This window comes from Bos javanicus, chromosome 11 (genome assembly GCF_032452875.1).
Source record: "Bos javanicus breed banteng chromosome 11, ARS-OSU_banteng_1.0, whole genome shotgun sequence".
Lineage (NCBI taxonomy): Eukaryota > Metazoa > Chordata > Mammalia > Artiodactyla > Bovidae > Bos > Bos javanicus.
The window spans coordinates 46,668,159-46,692,543 of NC_083878.1; the positions used below are offsets into that span (position 1 = coordinate 46,668,159).

Genomic DNA, 24,385 nt, shown 5'->3' on the forward strand with positions numbered 1-24,385 from the left:
AAGCCTCAGTAGTTGCTGCGCATGGGCTCGGTAGTTTTGACTCGTGGGCTCTAGACCACAGGCTCAGTAGTTGTGGCACATGGGCATAGTTGCTCTGCAGCATGTGGGATCTTCCTGAAACAGGGATCAAAGTAGTGTCTCTTGTATTGCAAGGTGGATTCTTAACCACTGGGCTACCAGGGAAGCCCCATAACTATGTATTTATGTCCTGGGACTACTCTGCGCTATTTGAGGGCATGTTCTGCTCAATTATAGGCTTCCCAGGTGGTGCTCGTGGTAAAGAACTAGCCTGCCAATGCAGGAGACATAAGAGATACGGGTCCGATCCCTGGGTTGGGGAAATCCCCTGGAGGATGGCGTGGCAACCCACTGCAGTATTCTTGCCTGAAGAGTCCCATGGCCAGAAGAGCCCAGCAGGCTACAGTTCACAGGGTCGCACAGAGTCAGACATGACTGAAGGGACTTAGCACGCACGCATGCACTCTGTTCAATTTGGGTCACCAGTGCCCAGAGGAGTTGCTGGTACATCGAAGGCCCTAAGTGCAGTCTTGAACTAATGAGCGGATGATCACCTGGTCCTTGTTGGAACTTTGGGATACACCGGGAGGACGCCTGGCAGCAAGGGAGATGACACTACACAGGGTGGAGGTATAGCTGGCGGAAAGGGCTAGACAGCCCTACACAAAGGAAAGAGCGCTTTATCTGGGCCCCAGAGAAAAAGTTTCCAGGCAGAGAATGTGGGGAAAGAAATTTCTAAGCAGAGGGAATAACTTGGGAAGGGGTGATGGAGGAGTTCCCAGCACATTTAGGGTGTGGATGAGTCACCCACGTGCAGGGAGGGACCCAAGGCTTATGGCTGGGGAGTTGCCAAAAAATTAAGATGGGAAGATAGGTGGGGCCAGATTATGGATGCCTGGTGAAGGAGGAGACCTGGAGGAAACAGCCAAGTATTTCAAGTAGGACCCAGATTTCAAGTCTGGGACCCTGAGATCAGCACTGGACCAATGGGCTCTTACTAGGTATTCTGCTCATCTCAGCTTCCTCTTTGCTCTGCCTCTCACCCCCTCCCACCCCCTACCTTCTGTTTGGCCCTGTCCTGGCATCAGCTTTGATGCTGTGGTTCCAAGGTTGGCCTGACCCCTGCTTCATCTTCCCATACTGGCTCCTCTCCTTCACCAGTGATAACTCAACTTGACCCAGCTTGGAACAGGGCCAAGGAGTGGGAGTTGCCTGGGTATGCCTGGGTGGGTGGCGGGCACAGATCACAAGAGAAGGGCCAGCAAAGATGCATTGGATCATATTCTCTATTTAAGTAAAAAACATTTGGAACATCTAATATATGTCAACACAGTATTAGTGCTTGGGAGAGGGAGAAGATACAAGAGGTTTAGAAGACATGGCCCCTATGCTTTAAAGATGAAGAGACCAGGCATTATGAATAAAAGCCAACATCCACTGACTGCTTTCTATGGAATGACTAGAAAACACTCCAAACAGCACTCAGGGAACCTTGGGTTGAAATAATGATGGGATGTTCTGGCCCTGGGGATTTAAGAGTAGGAAATGGAAGCAGCTTCTGACAGACATGTTGGGATGCCAGGAATATATTCTTCGCCCCGCCCCAAGTATTGTCTCTGAAATTCTTCCTCCTTCCTGGTGACCACACCAAAGGCTTCATTCCACAACCAGCCCATCAGAGAGCGGTTATTATGCAAATTCCTGGGAGAGGCACACTTGAGGTCTTATCCACCATTGACATCTCAGAGTGAACTGAACCGGCAGGTCCTGAGCCAGAAACTAGTAAACAGGTGATTAGAACACAGTGTGGTAACCTCTCATTCAGGTAGCACCAGGGAGCTGGGCTACTGGAGGGTCCCATCCCAAGGGGTCAGGAAAGGATTGAAGAGAGGTAACGCACGCATGAGAGCCAGCCAAGTGAGGGGCAGGAGGAGCTGTGGGCAGACACAGGCTTCAAGGAAGTCCTGAGTGCAGCTGTGTGTGTTAGTGCATGCACCTATGCATATGTACATACCCGTGTGCACAAGTGTATGGTGTGCATGTATCATGCATGAACGTGTCTGCTTGTGTGCATACATATGCTGTATATGTGTGTTGACAAAAAGTTCCAGACATAGGCAGTGGCTTATGCTTAGAGGACTTTGTCTTTATTCTGAGAAGCTCTGAAGAGACTTTACGCAAGAGGGATGATGTGTTCAGGGTCTCCTGTAACTTGTATATCCAAAGTCACATGGACTGAAAAAAATATCACACTTCCTTCACGACCCAAATGTTCACTTTGGGATCCCATGCCCACCCTAAAGCCACTGTATTACTATAGCCCCTGGAGAAGGCGATGGCAACCCACTCCAGTACTCTTGCCTGGAAAATCCCGTGGACGGAGGAGCCTGGTAGGCTGTAGTCCATGGGGTCACGAAGAGTCAGACACTTACTGAGCAACTTCACTTTCACTTTCATGCATTGGAGAAGGAAATGGCAACCCACTCCAGTTTTCTTGCCTGGAGAACCCCAGGGACGGCGGGGCCTGGTGGGCTGCCATCTGTGGGGTCACACAGAGTCGGACATGACTGAAGCAACTTAGCAGCAGTAGCAGCTGCAGAACAAATGCTGAAGATATCACACACTCCATAGGCTATATAATACATGGAAGTCTGGGGAAGCCTAAACCCAAATTTAGGGAGGAAAAAGTAAAAGTGAAGAAGAAAACTCTAATGGAAACCAAATTTTCCTGAATACTGTTGGGTCCACCTATGCACAGGCTTCACCTGTGCATAGTGAAGCCAATTTACTGACACCAGGTTGTGGTGAAGGCAAGTGTAGTGTTTACTGCAGGCACCCAGCAAGGAGTCCAGGTAACTAATGCTCAAAAGGCCCACTCTCAGTGGTTTTCAGGGAAAGATTTTTAGAGACAGGGTGAGAGAGAGAGCATCCCAGGATCCTCCAACATTCTTCCGATCAGTTGGTGGTGAGATAACCAGGAATCAACATCATCAACCTTCTTGTTCCAAACAGTCTTGGGTCTCCGTGCTTGTAGGGAGCACGTACAGTTAATTTTTACCTGGTGGGGGTTTCAATATCTGTAAAACAGCTAAAAGAACATGAGTCAGAATATTATCCATAACCCTTAGTGAAGCGAAGTTGCTCAGTTCATGTCCTACTTTTTGCGACCCCATGGGACTGTAGCCTACCAGGCTCCTCATTCCATGGAATTTTCCAGGCAAGAGTACAAGAGTGGGTTGTCATTTCCTTCTCCTGGGGATCTTCCCTACCCAGGGATTGAACTTGGGTGTCCCACATTGCAGGCCGACGCTTTACCGTCTGAGCCACCAAGGAAGCCCAGGGAAGACATCTATAGCCCTTAAAGTGAGTGAGTGAAGTCGCTCAGTCATGTCCGACTCTTTGCGACCCCATGGACTGTAGCCTACCAGGCTCCATCCATGAGATTTTCCAGGCAAGAATACTGGAGTGGGTTGCCATTTCCTTCTCCAGACGATCTTCCCGACCCAGGGATCGAACCTGGGTCTCCCGCATTGCGGGCAGACGCTTTACCGTCTGAGCCACCAGGGAAGCCCATATAGCCCTTAAGAAGAAATTAATTGTCCTAAACTTCATTTAATGGCTAAAGTATTATTATTTTGTCATGCTTCACTGTTTTCCTTTATTTTTACATTTTTTCACTTCTCTGATTAAATTCATTCTTTGGAACCTGGGGATGATCTGTGAGGCTAAAGCTTTTCTATAAACAAGAGGCAGGCGGAGGTCATGCGAGGTTTGTCCAGGGAAGGCCCCTATGGGATATTGGTTGGTAACAGCAGTTTGCTACAGTATACAACCATTTCTTAAGTGAGCATGTCAGAAATTAACATGATGAGCATAGATAGAAAAACTAATGTCTTAGAAACACTGGCATTTGAGTTATTGAACTGTATTCCCTGGTGGCTCAGATGGTAAAGAATCTGCCTGCGATGCAGGAGACCTGGATTCGATCCCTGGGTTGGGAATATCCCCTGAAGAAAGGAATGGCAACCCACTCCACTATTCTTGCCTGGAAAATTCCATGGACAGAGGAACTTGGTGGGCTACAGTTCATGGGGTCACAAAGAGTCGGACACGATTGAGTGACTGACACTTTCACACTTTCCAGTTGGATTTCACTTTTGTGTAATTAAAAGAGTTTGTTAGTGATTTGACAAAAACAAAAAAAATTTATGTAACCCCAAAGTAAATTCCCATCTCTGCCTGCTCAATAGGCGCAGACTCAGCAAATCCGGGATCCACATCCCATAAGCCTATTTCTGAGGCCCGGAACTTGCAGTGTGGTCTCTGGGCTGCAGGTGGCGACAAAGATCAATTTCCTACCGTGCTTTTTGGGAGCGGAGCTGGGTGAGCAATTATGTCCCCTACACTTGAACAAATACCCTTTGGAGATTGTATTCCTAAGTCCAATTTGTTCTAAATTCAACAAAGTTATCCTAGGTACCCAACTAACACAATCGGCTCTTTAGTACTGCTGCTGCTGCTGCTAAGTCGCTTCAGTCGTGTCCGATCCAGTGCGACCCCATAGACGGCAGCCCACCAGGCTCCCCCGTCCCTGGGATTCTCCAGGCAAGAACACTGGAGTGGGTTGCCATTTCCTTCTCCAATGCGTGAAAGTGAAAAGTGAAAGTGAAGTTGCTCAGTCGTGTCTGACTCTTAGCGACCCCATGGACTGCAGCCTACCAGGCTCCTCCATCCATGGGATTTTCTAGGCAAAAGTACTGGAGTGGGGTGCCATCTCTAGTACTGTACTATAATAAGTGTATAATAATTTTCATACAAAGAAGACATAAAAGACAGACACACAAAAATAAAACATTTTAAACCTTACAGTCCAGTACCTTGAAAAGTACTCTAATACAGTTAGCAGATAACATATAGAGACTAGCATTGAATGAACAGGCAGGAAGAGTTAGTGACTGGAGGAGGGAGAGGAGGTGGGAAACAGTAGAGCTGAAGGAGCATCATCAATAGGACACGGAGGGCAAGCTGCAATTTCACTCACGCTTGACGTTAATGGCACAGGCTCTCCTTACTGGGACCAGACGCGTGTTCACGTCTTTGAAAGTTCACAACTTGAAGGTTCGTATGGTGGTGGTGCATGTGTACTCAATCGTATCCAACTCTTTGTGACCCCATGAGCTCCTCTACCCATGGAATTTCCTCGGCAAGAATATTGGAGTGGGTTGCCATTTCCTCCTCCAGGGGAATCTTCCTGACTCAGGGATTGAATCCGAGTCTCTTGTGTCTCCTGCTTTGATAGGTGGGCTCTTTGCCAGCTGAGCCACCTGGGAATATAGGGACCTTATTGTAATTCCTCCAGTATTTAGTACCCAGTGAATCCTCCTCTCCTACACTCATCCCCTCCGACTCCCTTGCTCAGACTCTGGTCACAGAATTAGAAGGACAGAGGAGGCTGGCAGCCTGCGGTTTTAGCACAGGCTCTTCTACACTGAACCATTTCCTGCAGACATCTTCTGAGGGCCCATCATTCTAGGACCTGAGACACAGCAAATAGCACAGTCATATGAGCCTGTCTGCTCTGAGCACAGGTTATCTGCAGACGCAGGTATCTCCACGATAAGTATTTTCCAGACTGGTTCCAAGGGACACTATTCTAATGAATGTTCATGGGTTTATGTGGATAATGAGACAGTTAATGTATGTGTCAGCTTGGCTGACTTAGGGCTTCCCTGGTGGCTCAGGCCATAAGGAAACTGCCTGCAATGCGGGAAACCTCAGTTCAATCCCTGGGTCTGGAAGATCCCCTGGAGGAGGACATGGCAACCCACTCCAGTATTCTTGCCTGGAGAATCCTATGGACAGAGGAGCCTGGTGGGCTATAGTCCATGGTGTTACAAAGGGTCGTACATGACTGACTAACACTTTCACTTGACTGAATTAAGGGATGCCCAGAGAGTTGGTTAAATATTACTTCTCTGTGTGTCTGTGAGAGCGTTTTCAGAAAAGTTTAGCGTTTTTAAAAACAGATTTCTTAAAAAATTTTAAAATTTATTTTTGGCTGCTCTGGGTCCTTTTTGGTGAACGTGGGCTTTCTCTACTTGCAGTTCAGTAGTTATGGCCCAAGGGCTTAGTTGCTCTGTGGCATGTGGGACCTTCCCAGACCAGGGATCAAACCTGTGTCCTCTATATTGGCAGGCAGATTCTTTACCACTGGACCATCAGGGAAGTCTGAGGTTAACATTCCCATCAGTAGAACCAGAAAAAGAGATGGCCCTCATCTACATGGGTGGGCATCACCCAATTCACTGAGGGCTTGAATCCAACAAAAAGGCCGAGGAAGGGTGAATTGGCTCTTTTCTTGAACTCGGATGTCTGTCATCTTCCCCTGTCTTTAAATAGTGGAGTTCCTGATTCTAGGGTCTTTGGAGCCCAAGACTTGTACTAACAGTATCCCTCCACACACACAGCCTCCTGGACTCAAATTAAGCAGACTGCAGGGCTTCTTGGCTTCCATATATGTGTTATGTGTGTATATATGGGTTATGTGTGTATATATATGTATCTGTATAAATAATGCATATATATATAATGGAATATATATGTGTCTGTTATATAACATAATATATGTGTGTTTTATATATATGACATATATATATAATATTTAACACATAATACATTACATACATATATATATCCTACTCTTTCTCTGGAGAACTCTAATACAGCTGTCTGATCTATTCTCCTCTATGACTTTCTCTGTTTACTCTGCTTCAGCCACATCACACTCCTTGCTGTTTTTCAGAGACAAATGCTCCAGGCCGATACCACCCAAGGGCCTTTGCACCAGCCTGGTGTGGAAGTCTCACTTCCTCAGGGAAGGGTCCTCTGATCTCTTTATGTAAAACTGTAACCTGTATCCCTCTCTGAATCTTAGCTCTCCTGAGCCCCCTCTTGTGCTCACACTTTCTATCACAATCTATGATTTATTATTTATGCATTACTCTGTTGACAAAAAGTTAATCCACAGTCGATCTAAGAAAGAAATGGAAAATTTTACTCTAGCCAACCTGAAGATTATAACCCTGGAGACAGTCTTTCAGAAAGCCAGTTAACCAGTCAGAGGTCAAAGAACAGTGATACACATTTTTGAGACAGAGGGTTACTCATCAGATGATATACTGACAGTTTATACAATCCAGATCTGCATGTACAAAGTGAGTAGTGAGTCATCATGACCCAATTACGTACGAGGTTAGGAAGGAATGTTATCTGCTAAGGAGGTCTGGTTAATGCAGTCACACAATACACGCTAAAGGGGAAAGAGAAGACCTAAATGGACAGAGAAAAATATTGTTGTTGTTCAGTCGCTAAGTCATGTCTGACTCTTTGCCACCCCATGGACTGCAGCACACCAGGCTTCCCCATCCTTTGCTGTCTCGGAGTTGACTCGAACTCATGTCCTTTAAGTTGCTGATACCATCCAACTATCTCATCCTCTGTCATCCCCTTCTCCTCCTGCCTTCAATCTTTCCCAGCATCAGGGACTTTTCCAATGAGTTGGCTCTTCATATCAGGTGGCCAAAGTATTGGAGCTTCAGCTTCACCATCAGTCCTTTCAATGAATATTCTGGGTTGGTTTGCTTTAGAATTGATTGGTTTGATCTCCTTGCTGTCCAAGGGATTCTTGCCATAAAATATGAAATGTATTTTTCATCAATATATTTCCCTCTTCTCCTTCCACTAGAATGCAAGTTCCATAAGGTGGGGGTTTTTGCCTGCTCTGTTCATTTTTATTTCATGACATGAAAAAATTCTTATCACATGTGTAAGGCACTCATCAACATTTGCTGAATGGATAAGGGAATAAATGCGTAAGTTGCAGAACTACTTGTTATGGTCATGGTACAGGGCAGTCCCAGGAAACTCAAATAGTACACCACAAATGATCTGATTTGGATGTCAGGCTCTATGGAGAATAGCCCCAGGACACCTATCCAGATTTGTCAGGAAGGACTTTGGCAGTGGGAGGGAGTAGTGGAGAAGAATCTAGTTTCCAGAAGGAGGGCTGGTGGAAATGGATGGGGCCTCAGGGCTCCTAGCCAATGTCTGAGGCCTTTTGCATGGTCTCTCAGTCACCTATTGCCATGTAACAACCAATCTTAGTGACTTAGAACAATAATTTATTATTTTTCATGATTCTGTGTGTTGCCTCCAGCCATATTTATTATGATAAACGTACTTGTGCTATTCTTCTGATATTGCCTTCTTTTTATTTTCTTCCTTCTCTTCCTTCCATGCGTATTTTTAAGCTTTTTTATTTTGTATTGGCATGTAGCCAATTAACAGTGCTGTGATGCTTCCAGGTGAACAGCAAAGGGCCTCAGCAATACATATACATGTAGCCACTCTCCCCCAAGCTCTCTTCCCATCCAGGTCACCACATAACATTGAGCAGAGTTTCATGTGCTATACAGCAGGTCCTTGTTGGTTATCCATTTTAAATATAGCAGTGTGTACATGTCCATTCCAAACTCCGTAACTATCTCTTCCTTCCGGCAAACCTAAGTTCATTCTCTAAGTCTGGGAATCTCTTTCTGTTTTGTACGTTCATTAGTACCATTTCTTTTTAGATTCCACATATAAGGGATGTCGTATGATATTTCTCCTTCTCTTTCTAACTTACTTCACTCAGTATGACAATCTCTAGGTCCATCCATGGTGCTACAAATGGCATTATTTCATTATTTTTGATGACTGAGTAATATTCCATTGTATATATGTATCATATCTTCTTTATCCATTCCTCTGATGACTTCCATGCATATTTACTGAATCCTCCTTTACATTCTGTACAAGGAGATATATGTAAGGTTTGACTTCCTAGTATAGGAGAGCAAAATTTACCACCCAAAATCTCTGGCATGTGGATTATTTTGAGCTGAAAGCAATCTAAGCCCCAAAGATTTGGGGTGAAAGTTTGAACTCTCCCCTAACTGCCTAAAAAAATGTAGGCAAAGGGACTGTTCCGGGAAGGGAGCTGTCCCCATAGATAACTATAGCATGAACTAGGTGTGTGATCAGGAAGAGACCTATCAAAGTCTGTTTTTTAAAATTCCCCTGTGTTTCCCCTTGTCTCTGCAGGGCCAGCAAACATTTGCTTGCCAAACATTTGCTTTTCCACCTCCATGTCAACTGCCTTTCTCCCCTTTGGAGTCGCAAAACACCCTCCACACCCTCAATATCCTCTTTTGTCTGGAACTGATATTTAAGGTGAGGGTTTCAGCTATTTTGATGAGTTTCACAGGTTTCCTAGGTCTCTTCCACGTGTACATGTTATTAAACTTTTGTTTGATTTTCTCTTGTTAATGCCTCATGTCAATTTAATTCTCAGACCATCCAGAAGAACCTAGAAGAGCAGAGGAAAATTTCTTCTTCCCCAACACCAGTCTTCTTAAATTCTTACTTCGTTGTTTTTTTTTTTAATATTAAAAAAAATTTTGTTTCTTGCTCTCCGAATCCCTGAGTTCAGTGCTGTGCACACAGTGAGAGCTTAATCAATGGCTTTGAATAATTCTAAGAAAACTGTAGATGCAAAGAACATTTCATCAATATCCTCAAGAACAATGATGTTTGGGGTCTTCTCTGTAGTTGCAATGCAAGGGCTTGTCTTTTTGAGGAGTGTGTGGGCTCAGTAGTTGCAGTGCTGGCTTCTCTTGTTGTGGCCCTTGGGTTTAGCTGCTCCACAGCATGTGGGATCGAACCCACATCCCCTGCACTGGAAGGTGAATTCTTATCCACTTGACTGCCTGGAAAGTCCTGACAAGTTGTTTACTACGTTAAACTATAATTTGGCCTTAGAGCACCAGAGGTTCTCAGATTCACTTGACCACTTATATCAGGATCAGCTAGTTAAAAATGATTCCTGGGTTCCCACCTCCAACTGGCTGATACAAAACTATGCAGCTGAGCCGAGGAACCTGAATTTCTAATAAGCCTCTACTTGATTCTTGGTAAGAAAGACTCTAAGGATCCCCAATGTACATCAAACTTCCTTCAGCATTAGCCCCCACAGAAATTAGGTCCCAATCAGACTACATGACACTTTGTATGGGTTTATTTCCATGACAAAAAAAGGAATGACTAAAATAGGAAGTTAAGAATAAAAACATAACTCTCCTGTACATAAATATGTGCCTCAAATGTGACCCAAGATGTCATTCTCTGCTCAGGCTTATTAGTCATAGAAGACGGAAAATCATCCTCATTATGAGAGGCTGCTCATCAGTCATTACTTCCCCATAAGTCCTGCGAGAGAGGCCAAAGGGGTGACCAGCATGGAAATTCAGGGAAGCTTTGTTCTGAGAATTCACTAGAATAGACTCCACTGGGGCAGGAGGTGCTTTGCCCAGGGACTGACTAGTGCAGGGAGAGGCATGTTTTTTGGGTGATGGTTCAGGCTAATGTTATAAGCATGCTTTCCTGTTCTGGAGATAGGGTGTCTCTCCTTATTGTGTTGTTCGTGGGTACACTTTTGTTGTATCTTGTGGGTGGCATTTCCTAAGCTAGGACCAACCACTTAACCAAAGGGTTAGGAATTTCCACCCTGAAGAGATCCTGAAGAGAGAATGAATGTGGGTGTGGGAGAGCCCATTCTTACCCGCAGTACTCTGCTGGCAGCAGGTGGATACTTGCCTCTATCAACATTCTTATTTTATGGCACCAGACTGAGCTCCTAAGGGATGAAGACTTTGGCATTTTCATTCCCATATGCTCACAAATGAATGTAAGCTGCTAGGATCACCTCATATAGTTATGTAGGCTTTATGCCTTGACTCCAGGGGTCCCACTCACATTTCAATATTATACTCTTTATTTTTTAAAATTATTAATTAATTAAGTTTTGGCTGTGCTGGGATTTCATTGCTGTTTGTAGGTTTTCTCTAGTTGTGGAGAGCAGGAGCTACTCTCTAGGGGCAGTTTGAGGGCTTCCCAGTGAGGTGGCTTCTCTTGCTGTGGAGCACAGGCTCTAGTCGCAAGGGCTTGGTAGTGGCCCCTCGGCATGTGAAATCTTCCCAGACCAGGGATTGAACCTGTGACCCTTGCACTGGCAGGGAAATTCTTAACCACTGAACCACCAGGGAAGTCATATCATACTCTTTATTATTTACTATGAGATTGTTTTGACAGTTGGCAATAAAGTGCCTTGTACTAAAAAAAATCCAGTATCTTTAATGACTTTCCAGCTGATGAGAACAAAATCAGGAAAGGAAGCCTTTTGCTAATTCTCTCCAAGAAGCCACAAGTGGCTGGAGCAAGGCATATAACGAAAGAGGATGAGGCAAGGATGTGGCTTGAAAGAAAACAGGGGCCAGATCATGAACTTAATTATGGCATGCTGAAAGCCTGCTCTTCAGCAAGAGGCCCCTATGGGTGATTTCAAGCAGGGGAATGAGATGATCAGGTTTATCTCTGAAAACAGTGGCTGCTGGCTGCTGGCTGGGGAACAGATGTTGGCACAGCCTCTCAAGTGGTTTTTCCTTGCTCCAGCATTGCTCTTGTCCAATCCAGCTGAGAGATGAGTGCCCAATGACTGTTGCAGGGGTTTGAGAGAAGTAAATTAATTTAAGGAATTTAAGTAATTAAGTAAGAAGGTAGAGTCTATGGATTTGGGTGATTAATTGTATGCAGAGTGAGACTGGTCCAGGTGTTAAGACTTCGCTTTCCAATGCAGCGTGTGCAGGTTCAATCCCTGGTTGGGGAGCTAAGATCCCACGTGACTTGCAGCTCAAAAATACAAAGCATAAAACAGAAGCAGTGTTGTAACAAATTTGATAAAGACTTTAAAAATGCTCCACATCAGAAAAAAAATCTTTAAAAAACAGAGTGGGGGTACTGTATGGGTTTTTGGGTAAGGACATGAGTTTTGGAGAAAACATATCTTTAAATTTCTTCTCTGCTACCTCCCATCTGAGTAAATTGAATGAAATAGACTTACCCATTTTTTTTAATTACAAATGTCAGGGAGTCATATTCTTTTATCTTTCCATGACACATTTGAAACAAAAGTGCCAACAACCTTCCTCAGTCTTAACAAGAAATCTTTCAGATCTTTATATCACTTAAGGATCTGGAAATGCTTTTTCAGCATTATTTTCAAGGCAACACTTTCATTAATCCATTGTTGTGAAATAAACTATCCTGAAATATAGTGCCTTAAAGAAAGAAAGAAAAAAAAATTGGAGGCCATACTTATTCTGCTTGTGAGTCTACAACTGAGCAGGGCTCGAGGGAAACTTTTGTTTCTTGTACACACAGTGTCAACTGAAGGAGCTGGAGTTCCTGGGTACTCCATCACTCACAGGTAGGGAGGTAATACCGGCTTTTTGCTGGACCTCAGTGGGATTGTTTCCCAAAACACCTTTGCATGGTTTCTCCATGCTGGCTGAGCTTCCTTACAGTATGGTGACTGGGTTCCAAGAGTGAGAGAGCCAGGCAGAAGCTGCATAACCTTTTTTAAAATTAATTAATTAATTTTTGGCTGCACTGGGTCTTCATTGCTGTGTGCAGGCTTTCTCTAGTAGCATAGAGTAGGGGCTACGCTCTAGTTGTGGTGACCAGGCTTCTCTTTGTGGTGGCTTCTTTGGTTGCAGAGCACAGGCTATGGGTGTGTGGGCTCAGTAGTTGTGGCACAAGAGATTAGTTGCCCTGAGGCACGTGGGATTTTCACAAACCAGGGATCAGACCGGTGTCCCCTGCATTGGCAGGGAGACTCTTAACCACTGGACCACCACAGAAGTCCTGGAAGCTGTATAACTTCTGATGACTGGCTTTAGGAGTCATTCAGCATCACTCCTACCTCACTGTATTCATTAGAAGTGCATCACTAATGTCAGCCCACATTCAAAGGAAGGGAAATTTGACTCCATCTCTTAATGAGAAAAGTCTCAAAGAATATGGGGGCATGTTTCTAAAGAAGAGCAACACATTAGCCCTTAAAACAACACCCTCAAATTACAGCTGTCTTTTTCTAGCTTAATTTTAGAGGACACAGCAACTTCTGAAGGCTTCAATGCTGTCTAAGATCTTTTTGTTCAAATATTGCTTGCAAGGGCATATTTATTTTAACTAAGAACAGAAAAGTTGGAGATAGTAATGAATATTCATACAGATCACCATAATGCACAGAAAAACAATGAGAGTCTTGTGGCTATTCTTAACTTAATGTTTCTCAACATGGATCCTTTGAATTGGTTTCTGTTGTATAACCATTCTTTCTCCTATGGAAGCTGTTGGGGGAAGTGAACACTGCTGGTATTGCTGAGATTTTTTGTTTGTTCATTATGAAGACTAGCACTGAGGGGCATATTATTTGTATAATAAGCAAACAGCAGGCCTTTGGCTTAATTTTACCAGAAAAAATGGGAAAGGGGACTAAATAGAATTTTATTTAATGATACTGGAATAAGGAGCATAAAATGTATTTCTCCCACTACATATAAACTTGGACTAGTTAAGGGGGTATATACTATGAGTGACCACCACACCATAGACTGACCACAGTCTTTTGGAGGAAGACTGAGTAAGTTAACACCCCCAAGCTATTAGCATGGGGCAAGGCACACAGGGAGTCACAAAGTGATGGAGAATGACTGATGAGAGAAGAGCCTTGAGGAGGCTGAATGGGATGGTACTCAGAGTAAAACTGTAGAGACTGACCTTGGATAAGAGTGGGAATCTTTCTTCTACTGGATGACAGGAGAGAAGAAAAGAATAAAGATTCAATAGGTTTTAAAGTGGGTTGATTGGTGGTTAAGAAAGTCTTCTGTTACTCTGATCTAAAGTGAGGGAAGAGGAAGTAGGGTAGAACACTGAAGAACAGGAGGATAATTTCCTGTGGGGATGGGATAGCCATCAAATTATGGAACCATGGAAGGGTTGCTAAGCAACCATAAAGGCCAGTTGGTTTTTGTATCATCAATGTGCATTGGGGTCCATGTTCTCTTTTTATTTTTTTTTTTAATATTTATTTGGCTGTGCTGGGTCTCAGTTGCATTGTGTGGGATCTAGTTCCCCAACCAGGGATTGAACCCAGGCCCCCTGCATTGGGAGTGCAGAGTCTTAGCCACTGAACCACCAGGGAAGTCTTGAGTCCATGTTCTCTTAAAGTGCTCATTGACTTTGGTGTAGGACTTGAGAGGGCAGATATTAGACAGATCCAGAACTTTGCCAGGAAGAGCAATGAGAGGGCAGAGGGGCCAAGCAGGGGGGAGTAATTGACAAAAGCTTGTCAAATTGGTGGGGGGCTGAAAAGAAATAAAAATTGGAGGAAATGATGAAGTCAAGTCGACCAAAGGGTTAGAGATCTCTGGTGGCTGAAATACACAAATAGTGGGGATGCTGGAGAGAGTGAGGAACAGAGGGAGAAAGAGAGGAGGGAGGGAGGCCACAAAGATGGTCTGTTGTGGTCAGAGAGTAGGATGTTTGAACATGTTAGATGTGAAGAGGTTAAGAGTGATGACAAGGCACAGGGTGTGACCCAGCGGGTAGATAGAAAAGAAAGTAGAAGCAGAAGTGACTGGAGGTGAGAAAGGCAAAAGGCTGAAGGCTGTGGTGCTGGTCATCCAAATGGATGTCCAGGTTCCCTAGGTTTAGGTCAAAGAGGAAGACTTGGTTCCAGTTGCCAAATATTTAAGAAGTGGAGCGGGCTGATCAAGAGATCAATAGTTGAAAGTTACAAAGAGAGGTATACCATGGTCTAACGATCAAAGAACGGGGCTTTTGTTTGTTTTGGTGGGTTTTCATCTAACAAAGTTGCTAATGACATATTGTATTATCAGCAAAGAGGGGACCTGATGCTGGCCCCCAACTTCTAGGCTGAGAGATATCTGAGGGTAAAGGCTTGAGTTCTTTCTCTTGAGAAAGCTTCAGGGTAACTGTGACACCCCAAGGACAGCCAGGTTTCAGCCCAGAGGAAAATTGAAAGAACACTTAGAAAAAAGGGACTATCCTAGTGGTCCAGTGGCTAAGGCTCCAAACTCCTAAAGCAAGAGGCCTGGGTTCGATTCCTGATTGGGAAACTGAATCCCATGTGTTGCAAGTATCCCACATGCTGAGGGAAGCCAAATAAACAAATAAATATTTAAAAGGTATTTAGTAAAGAGAATGAAAAGATAGAGTCATCCATTTAAAAAATAACTGTGGAGCATTTGCTTTGTGTATGATCCTGTTTTAAGTATTAGGATGTATTAAGGAATAAATTCCAGTGGCAAGAAATGGAGAATAAACATAAAGCAAATATACACTGACTGTAATTTCCTTAGACACAAAATCTGAGATAAAAAGTAGGGCTGTTAGGTGGAGAATAAATGGTGTGAAGAGGAAATGGGGATTTATTGTCACAAATTGTTCCTCCAAAGGAAAGGAGGGTACAGTGGTCGTTGTGTCAAACTGGGTAAACCCAGATCAATTTTATTGGATTAATGCTTGCTAGAATAAGCTTTAGAATTAGCTTTGCTGAATAGCAGATGGAGAAAAGCATGTTAGGACTTGCAAACCATCACTGTGGGATATGGGATTTTGCAAAATAACTGCCAGGGTTTTCATAGAAATTATTTCCCATATTGTTGTTTTAGTCACTAAGTCGTGTCTGACTCTTTCACGATCTCATGGACTGTAGCCCATCGGGCTCCTCTGTCCATGGAATTTTCCAGGCAAGAATATTGGAGTGAGTTGCCATTTCCTTCTCCAGGATATCTTCCCAACCTAGGGATCAAACCTGCATTGGCAGGTGGATTCTTTACCACTGAGCCACCAGGGAAGCTATATGGCCCCCTGGAGAACTTCTGATCGGTGTATGACCTCTCCTACTTGCTTGACCTCAAGGTCAATGACAAACACTTGTAATTGCTGTCTATGGGTCCCTTGGTTCACTGAACTGTGTGAGGCTTGGAGGCAGCTTCTAGGATATCTCGGTTTGGATGCAGCTCAGGAAGCGATGAAGTAAAGGGAAGTGGACAGCATTTCAGACGTGACACTCGTTGAAACTTAGATGAGACATTTTTAGAACAAAGAAAAGGAAGTTTTACTTTACCAGGGGTTAGTAAATATAGGAGATTTACTTTCTGAATCAATCTCTAAATAAGGTCATAGAAAGACCAGGAACAGTATCTGAGAGATACAGCTGTTACTGGTTGGTAATGGGAACTAGGGACTTCAAGGAGGGCGCCTCCTTCCAGGTGGTCCATGAGCATCCGTTCTGGGTTCCTGTGAGCCTCTCTGGTGCCCTGATTGGTCAAGGCCTTGAGGCAAATATATTCAGAGGCCTCTTACCCCTTCCCAGGTGGCTCAGTGATAAAGAACCTGTCTGCCAGTGTAGGAAACAAGGGTTCAGTCTCTGGGTCTGGAAGATCCCTCAGAGAAGGAAACAGCAACCCAGTACAGTATTCTTGCCCGGAAAATTCCATGGACAGAGGAGCCTGGTAGGTTACAGTCCATGGGGTTGCAAAGAGTTGGACATGACTGAGCACTTGCATCTTGCACTTGGAAATATCACTCAGGCCCAGATTGGTGCCCCTCCCATGTCTGATTTTCCTTTTTCATGAATCCTATATGTTTCCTCATTCTCTCTTCACTGGTGCCTCTTCTTGAGAGCATGAGGAAGATGTATTTTTCTAGCTATTTAAAACCTTTCCCTTTTAAAATTACTAACTTAATTCATTATTGATTTATTTATTCCAACTTTTTGAGCTCTTACTCCATTAAGGTACTATTGTAGATAAAAGACTCAAAGAAAAAAATATTAGAGTTCATAACCCAACATAGGAAACAGATCATTTTTTTAAATGACATTACAAACTAATAACTGCTATGAGGAACTATATTCAATATCCTGTGATAAACCATATTGGAAAAGAATGTGAAAAGGAATATATGCATGTGTATAACTGAATGACATTGCTGTACAGTGGAAATTAGCACAACACTGTAAATCAACTATACATCAATAAAATAAAGTAAAATAATAATAATAGTAAGTTCTGAAATGTTGGGTTGCCCTTCACTCTATACTCTCTTTCAGGTATCTCTCTCAGGCTTTAACCATCACTTACGGATCTTTATCTCTAGTGCAGCCTTTTAAATTCCAGGTATGTATGTACAACTGCCAACTGGACACCTCCACTGGTCATTCACATGCCAACACAACAGGACTTAACTTGAATTAAGTTAAGTCTCTTCTCTCTCCACTACCCTCAGGAACAATCTGTTCCTCCTTCTTCTTGTATCTTCTTTCTCGATAAATGGTTCTAGTGTTCCCCTTGTTATCTACGCCCCCAAATAAGAATATCCTTGATTGCTACTGTCCTTCCATATTCAAGAGTCATGTTCCATATTCAGTAGTCACTACGTGCTATTGATTTTATCTCTTAAATATCTCCCGGGTCTTCTGTCCATCCTGATGGTCATCATCACAGTTCAGAACCTTGTCTCAGCATCCATGGGTTACTTGAGACAACTTCCCAACCAGCCTCCTGACAGCATTTGGCCTTGTTCTACACCTTGATCCGCACTGCTACATCTGGATAGTATTGTACCTATTCTTCAATGGCTCCCATGTGCTCTTATGATGTGATTTAATCCTCAGTCATGTCCAACTCTTTGCCACCCCATGGACTGTATTCCACCATGCTCCTCGGTCCATGGAATTCTCCAGGCAAGAATACTGGAGTGGGTTGCCATTTCCTTCCCCAAGAGATCTTTCTGACCCAGAAATTGAGCCTGGGTCTCCTGTATCTCCTGCACTGGCAGGTGGATTCTTTACCACTAAGCCACCTGAGAAGCCTGAAGAGAATGGATGACTCTCCCCACATAATGCATTCTAAATTCAGGTCTCCTGTGGATGTGTCTTATTGGCAGATTTGATGTCACCGAAAATCTAAGGGAGTCTAAGAGTTGTGTTTTCAGCTTCCCAGATTCTGCAAGGACAAGCTGGAAGGAAGCTAAAAATGAGGCTGAGGAGCCAGGCTACCATGTACACTGCCCCTTCCCATGCCTACAGAATCATAGTAACCAGACATGATTTGTTAAGACCACAGAGAGCAGGCAAAGCACTACTCAGGTGGTTGCCTCCCGCTTTCATCCATCTGTCACCCACCCTGACTGTGCAGGCTTTGCTGGGTCTTATCCCATGGTATTTGAAAATCGAGTCAACGTTCTTGCATTCTTCTTGAGGGAAGTCCATGTTCCTTCCTGGGTTTCCACCTTGCAGCTTGGAGCCTAATTTAGAATCAGCATATGTAGAACTCATGCTCATGTGGTGGCTGACTCACAGTGACAAGTCTGATATCTTCCCATGGAGAGGGTATAGTTGGCAGAGCACTGGACCCAAGCAAGGAATGTTGGGCAGAAGTCTTGTCCCACCATAAACTCAGCTCTCCAATAGTTCTGTGACTGTGGGCAAATTACTTTGACATTGATCTCATTCAGTGCTTCATGTCCTCAGATGCTTACCCATAGCCGGGGTGATTAGGATAACAGCGGCTTCCCCAGTGGCTCAGCAGTAAAGAATCTGCCTGCAATGCAGGAGATGCAGGTTCAATCTCTGGGTCAGGAAGATGCCCTGCAGTGGGGCATGGTAACCCACTCCAGTATTCTTGCCTGGAGAATCCCATGGACAAGGGAGTCTATAGACTATAGTCCATGGGGTCGCAAAGAGTTGGATAGGACTGAAGTGGCTTGGCATGTACAGGATAACAGCAGTTGTTATTGCTGCCACAGATAATGCTTTTTTTTAAAAAAAAAAAAATTGCTGCTGCTGCTGCTGCTAAGTCACTTCAGTCGTATCCGACTCTGTGCAACCCCATAGACAGCAGCCCACCAGGCTCTCCGTCCCTGGGATTCTCCAGGCAAGAACACTGGAGTGGGTTGCCATTTCCTTCTCCAATGCATAAAAAAAATTACTAAAGTATAATTGGCTTACAATGTCATGTTAGTTTCTGCTGTACAAGAAAGTGAATCACTTATACATATACACATATCCACTCCTTTTTAGATTCTTTTCCCATTAAAGTTGTTACTTTAATGAATATTGAGTAGAGTTCCACTGAGTAGAGTATTGATTAGAGTTCCTTATGCTATAGAGAGGAAGGTTCTTATTAGTTATCTATTTTATATATAGTAATGTGTATATGTCAATCCCAGTCATCAGACATGCAGGTTTGATTCCTGAGTAGGGAAGATCTCCTGGAGGAGGGCATAGCAATCCACTCCAGTATTCTTGCCTGGAGAATCCCATGGACAGAGGAGACTGGTGGCCCACAGTCCATAGGGTTGCACAGAGTCAGACAGAACTGAGGCGACATAGCATGCATGCCCTTTCCTTTGGTAACTATGTTTTTTACATCTGTGACTCTAATTCTGTTTTTGTAAATAAGTTCATTTACACCATTTTTTTGATTCTGCATATAAATGATATCATATGATATTTATACTGAGTGAAGTAACAATACTTTCTGTTTCTTTGCATCACTCCCTTGAGTTCAAAGTCCTCAGTCGGAGCATCCAATCGTCCCGTCTTTGGTCATGTGCCTGTCCCAGCTTCACTGTCTAGGGAAGAGGAAGGGAGTATTTGGTTCTTTCAAGTTATGAAATGGAAAGCAAAGCCCTACTTCCTTCCCAGACATGATCAGTGGAAGATTTCTCCTTAGCGGGAAGCATGTTTGGTTGGTGGAAAGAAAACAAAAAAGAAGCTACACTACAGGCATATATTTAAAACAGGAATTATCGACTTTAGCTTCTTCCTCCAATGACATCCTTGAAATCATAAGTTAAAGTTATAATAACTTTAACATAAATCATAAGTTTCTGTTTCTATTTGGGTTGGTCAAAATGTTTGCTTTTGGTTTTTCCAGAAGATGCTATGGAAGGACCTGAACTAACTTATTGGCAAACCCAATATTACATCTAAAAATAAGCACATAATTATGCTATTGAAATATAAAAATATACTCTGAGATTTGAAATTGGCTCATGGACTGCCGGTGAGAGCTGTCACACGTCTTGTGACTACAAATGCCTGCACGGCAGGTGAAGTGTTGACAATCATAGTATGAAAAGTCAGTCACTGTTGACAGGTCTGTCTTTATCAGCCAGGTTCTGTGGGGAAAGTAATGGAAGGGAACTCAGACTAATGGAAATAGAAAGGTAATGAACTGAAAAAATTATCAGGTAGTTTCCAGAACTGACAGGAAGGTTGGAGAAATGGATAGAAATCAGGGGAGGCTTTTGGCAGGCATGGGGGAGGGGTGGGGGCAAACTGAGGGGAAAAGAATCAAGAGAAAAAAAGGATAGAGAGAAAGGCCACTCACAGAGGAAGGAGCATTCCACTATTCCACTATAGCATTCTGTTCTTTCTTTAAAGCTGGAGATGTTTTGTTTCTGCATGCACATGCACACACTCAGTCACTCCATCATGTCCAACACTGTAACCCCACGGACAGTAGCCCACCAGGCTCCTCCGTCCATGGGATTCTCCATTAAAAAATACTCGAATGGGTTACCATTTCCTTCTCCAGAGGATCTTCCCATCCAAGGGATGGAACCAAGGTCTCGCACATTGCAGATGGATTCTTTACTGTCTGAGCCACCTGGGCAGCCCCATTTTGTGGTTAGATCCATCTGTATTCACACCATCAGGGGCTAATTGAGTCCTGTCTCAGGAGAAAGAAAAAAGAAGCAGAAAATGTCATGATGTGGTACCAGGACAGAAGCTCACCAAGCTAAGGGCTAGATGTGGTGGGAGATGGAAGGAGTAGGTCCTCATCTTAATACTGATTACCTCTGCCTAATGGTTGACCTTGAAGGCTCTGTGTTGAGTATATTACCTCAGGGTGCCTCACATCAGGGGCACTTTCAGAACCTACCTGTATGATCTGGCCACTCAAGATGGCAGTTCTCTTACTCTCTGGACCATGCCTGACCAGTGCCTGCTTCACTTACACCTGTGTCCCTAGGTACCTGCCCCAGGCCCTAGCTAGTGATAGCTTATCAAAGTGGTGGTGAGGAGCATGCCCTTCTGCTGGTTTCCCCGGTAACTAGTGAAGCCACCTTACATCAATTCCCCTATAACTGGCCATTTCCCCTTCCCTTGGGAGACAAGATGGCCACCATGTCCTGTCCTGTGTCACACATGGTGGGGTGTTGCTCCAGGACCTTGCTTCAGATGTGTAAGTTCCCCCATCCATCAAACCACCGATGTCTCTGTTGCTAACTCCAGGCTCTTTCTTCGATCTTGTAGCTGGGCAAGCTCAGACCTTGTAAGGCCTGCTGCAGGGTGCAGCCCTACAGTATCATACAAATGAAGAAACCAAGGTTCAGAGAAGTTAGGTCACTTGCCTTGAGGACTAATGCTGTAGACTGGATTCCAGTTCAGACCTCCCTGACCAAAAGCCTATATTTGTCATCATCCCTACTCACTCCTCCTCCAAGCAGAGGGTGACTACCAAGCTCAAATAAGCCAGGTTTGGTGCTGCTGGAAAGGCCCAAACAGCCTGTGAGGAGAAAGAGACTGTGAATGGCTGGGGCATCATGAAGGCTTCATGGAGGAAGCAGCATTCTGTGGGGGCTTGGAGGATCCACCATGATTTCAGCAGGTGAATAGAGGCAAGAAGGAGGACCTGGCAGTTTGAGGGAGCAAAACAAACCTAAGGAATGGGGAGTGTGGAGAGTTTTCAAAATGGTCAAGGGACTTCCCTGGTGGTCCAGTGGTTAGGACTCTGAGCTTTCACCACTGAGGACCAGGGTTCAGTCCCTGGTCAGGGAACTAAGATCCCACAAGTCACATAGTGTGGCCCCCCAAATAATCATAATAATAAAGATAAATGTAGAGACAGTAAAAGATCCATGTGACACATGTGGGAATTCATGGAGTGGTCTGAACAGGTGGGTACCCTGTGGTGAAGACCCAGGTTAGCATTACGAGCAAGATGGTCTCCTTTTGCAGTTAGAAAGAGGTAACACATTTTTACCAATGAGGTATTAACATTTTTAGACTGAAAGTGGGTTGGGGGCAGGAGGTTTTCTATGATCCGAGTGATTATTTAAAACAACTATTCACAGACTTTTGAATAATTCACGCCAATAATTGTTTTAATTGGGGAAATCCTCTTTTACTTTTAACAAAGACCTTAATAAAAATAGCAAATTCTATTTAATATCACTATTACTTCATAAAAGAAAGACCATTTTTATACCCTTCCTCTCCCCCAATTAGAATTGTTTATCCAATATGCTGGATTATTAGAGCTACTTGTCCAGGGACTTCCCTTGTTGTCCTGTGTCTAACGCCCACCTGCCAATGCAGGAGACACAAGAGATCCAGCTTCAATCCTTGGGTCAGGCAGATCCCCTGGAGGAGGGCATGGTTACCCACTCCAGTATTCTTGCCTAGAGAATCCCATGGACAGAGGAGCCAGGTGGGCTACAGTCCATAGGGTCTCAAAGAGTCAGACACAACTGAGGTGACTTGACAGGGAGGGAAGGCAGTCCATCTAACAGCTGGAACTTCAGGGACACAAAGGAAGAAACAACAGTATTTTGAAAGGGAGACAAGTGGATAATTGATATATGAGTACCTACAGAGTTTGTGGTTCTTCACCACGTTATTGTATTTAATCCTCATAGCATCTTGAAGGTGTTTTTTTAAAACCTGATTTCACTGATTAGTGGCCCAGATAAGTGGCTAGAGTTTAGAAAATGTGCTAAAAATTACTCAGCTACTAACAGATGGAAACCAGCCTCATCTCTGGGTCCATTCTGATTTCAGGCTGTGTGATTTTTATTGTTATGTGTTGTTATGTTTCAACTGCAGTTCTGAGGAAGGAAGTCAAGAAAGTTCCTGAGAAATGTCCCGATTCCTCTCAGTAACATGGTAGATGAGGTCCCCAGTATGTAATGTCAGGATTAAGGGGTCACTTAGAGGTAACTTAAGTTCAGAGAAATGGTAGTAGACGTCGAGAAGCAATTTTTTGGTTACTTGGAATAGATTCTTCTCAGAAAGACAGTTTCTTCATGTCATGAGATCGTTGGCTCCAAGACCAGTGGGTGTCATGGATGATGTGGTAGTGACTCACTGTCTTTTGGTCAGGACAGGGAGAAAGTGGGAACCTGGACAGTGGCTCGGGACTCTGACTCCTGCTCCTACAATGATCTATTCCTGGGCCTTCCTTGCTGTGGGGGCAGAAGGAGATGGGTGAAGGGATTTCCCCAGTGCCTGAGGGCTCCCAGGGGATAGGAGAAGCAACATTTTCAGAGCTGGACTCATGTTGGCTCAAGGAGCAGGAAGATCTGTGCTTCACACACCTCTTCCTGGCCCAGGAAGTGCATCACTGATCTGGGATTCAAAAGATTTTGGTCTCTGGACTACCCTGGTGGTCCATAGTTAAGAATCTGCCTTCCAATGCAGGGGACACAGGTTCGATACCTGGTCAGGGAATTAAGATCACACATGCCACGGGGCAAGTAAGTCCATACACCTCAATGAAGAGTAGTCCTTACTTGCTGCAACTAGAGGAAGTCCTCGTGCTGCAACAAAGACCCAGCTCAGCACACCTCCCCTGAAAAAAAAAAAAAAAAAGCTTAAAAAAATAACAAAAAAGACTTTGGTCTTGGTCTAACCAGGTGTTCATTTCCTGAGTGCATAGCTAAAATTTGTTGGACATTTAGCATGTGCTAATAAGCATGTGCTAATAGCCTAATAGGCTAATAAGGGCTTCCCGGATGGCTCGGTGGTAAAGAACCCACCTGCCAATGCAAGAGCCATGGGTTCAACCCCTGTATTAGGAGGATCCTCTGGAGAAGGGAGTGGCAACCCACTCCAGTATTCTTGTCTGGAAAATCTCATAGACTACAGTCGGGCTACAGTCTACGGGGTCACAAAACAGTCAGACATGATTAGAGACTAAACAACAACAACAACAAATAGCTTGCTGCTGCTGCTGCTGCTAAGTCGCTTCAGTCGTGTCCGACTCTGTGCAACCCCATAGACGGCAGCCCACCAGGCTCCCCTGTCCCTGGGATTCTCTAGGCAAGAACACTGGAGTGGGTTGCCATTTCCTTCTCCAATGCATGAAAGTGAAAAGTGAAAGTGAAGTCGCTCAGTCGTGTCCGACTCTTAGCGACCCCATGGACTGCAGCCTACCAGGCTCCTTCGTCCATGGGATTTTCCAGGCAAGAGTACTGGAGTGGGATGCCATTGCCTTCTCCGACAAATAGCCTAATGAATAGATTTTCTTTAACCTCTAGAATACTGATGAAAGAACAGAAGTTCAGAGAGGCTCCGTAATTTGTCCAAGGTCAGAGTTTGTGTGTGTGG

General features: G+C 44.2%; 2 long non-coding RNA genes and 1 other non-coding gene across 3 annotated transcripts; 1 reads left to right on the forward strand and 2 right to left on the reverse strand.

Annotated features, from left to right (window-relative positions):
* The first annotated feature begins 10,247 nt into the window (after positions 1-10,247).
* LOC133257096 (uncharacterized) lies at positions 10,248-18,803 on the forward strand. The gene is made up of 2 exons (XR_009739400.1): positions 10,248-10,698; positions 17,096-18,803. It is a non-coding gene; the product is annotated as an uncharacterized LOC133257096 (long non-coding RNA).
* On the reverse strand, positions 13,567-23,621 carry LOC133257095 (uncharacterized). The gene is made up of 2 exons (XR_009739398.1): positions 20,574-23,621; positions 13,567-18,587 (listed from the first exon to the last, which is right to left on the reverse strand). It is a non-coding gene; the product is annotated as an uncharacterized LOC133257095 (long non-coding RNA).
* Positions 14,086-14,158, reverse strand: TRNAG-CCC (transfer RNA glycine (anticodon CCC)). The gene has a single exon. It is a non-coding gene; the product is annotated as a tRNA-Gly (tRNA).
* Positions 23,622-24,385: the final 764 nt, after the last annotated feature.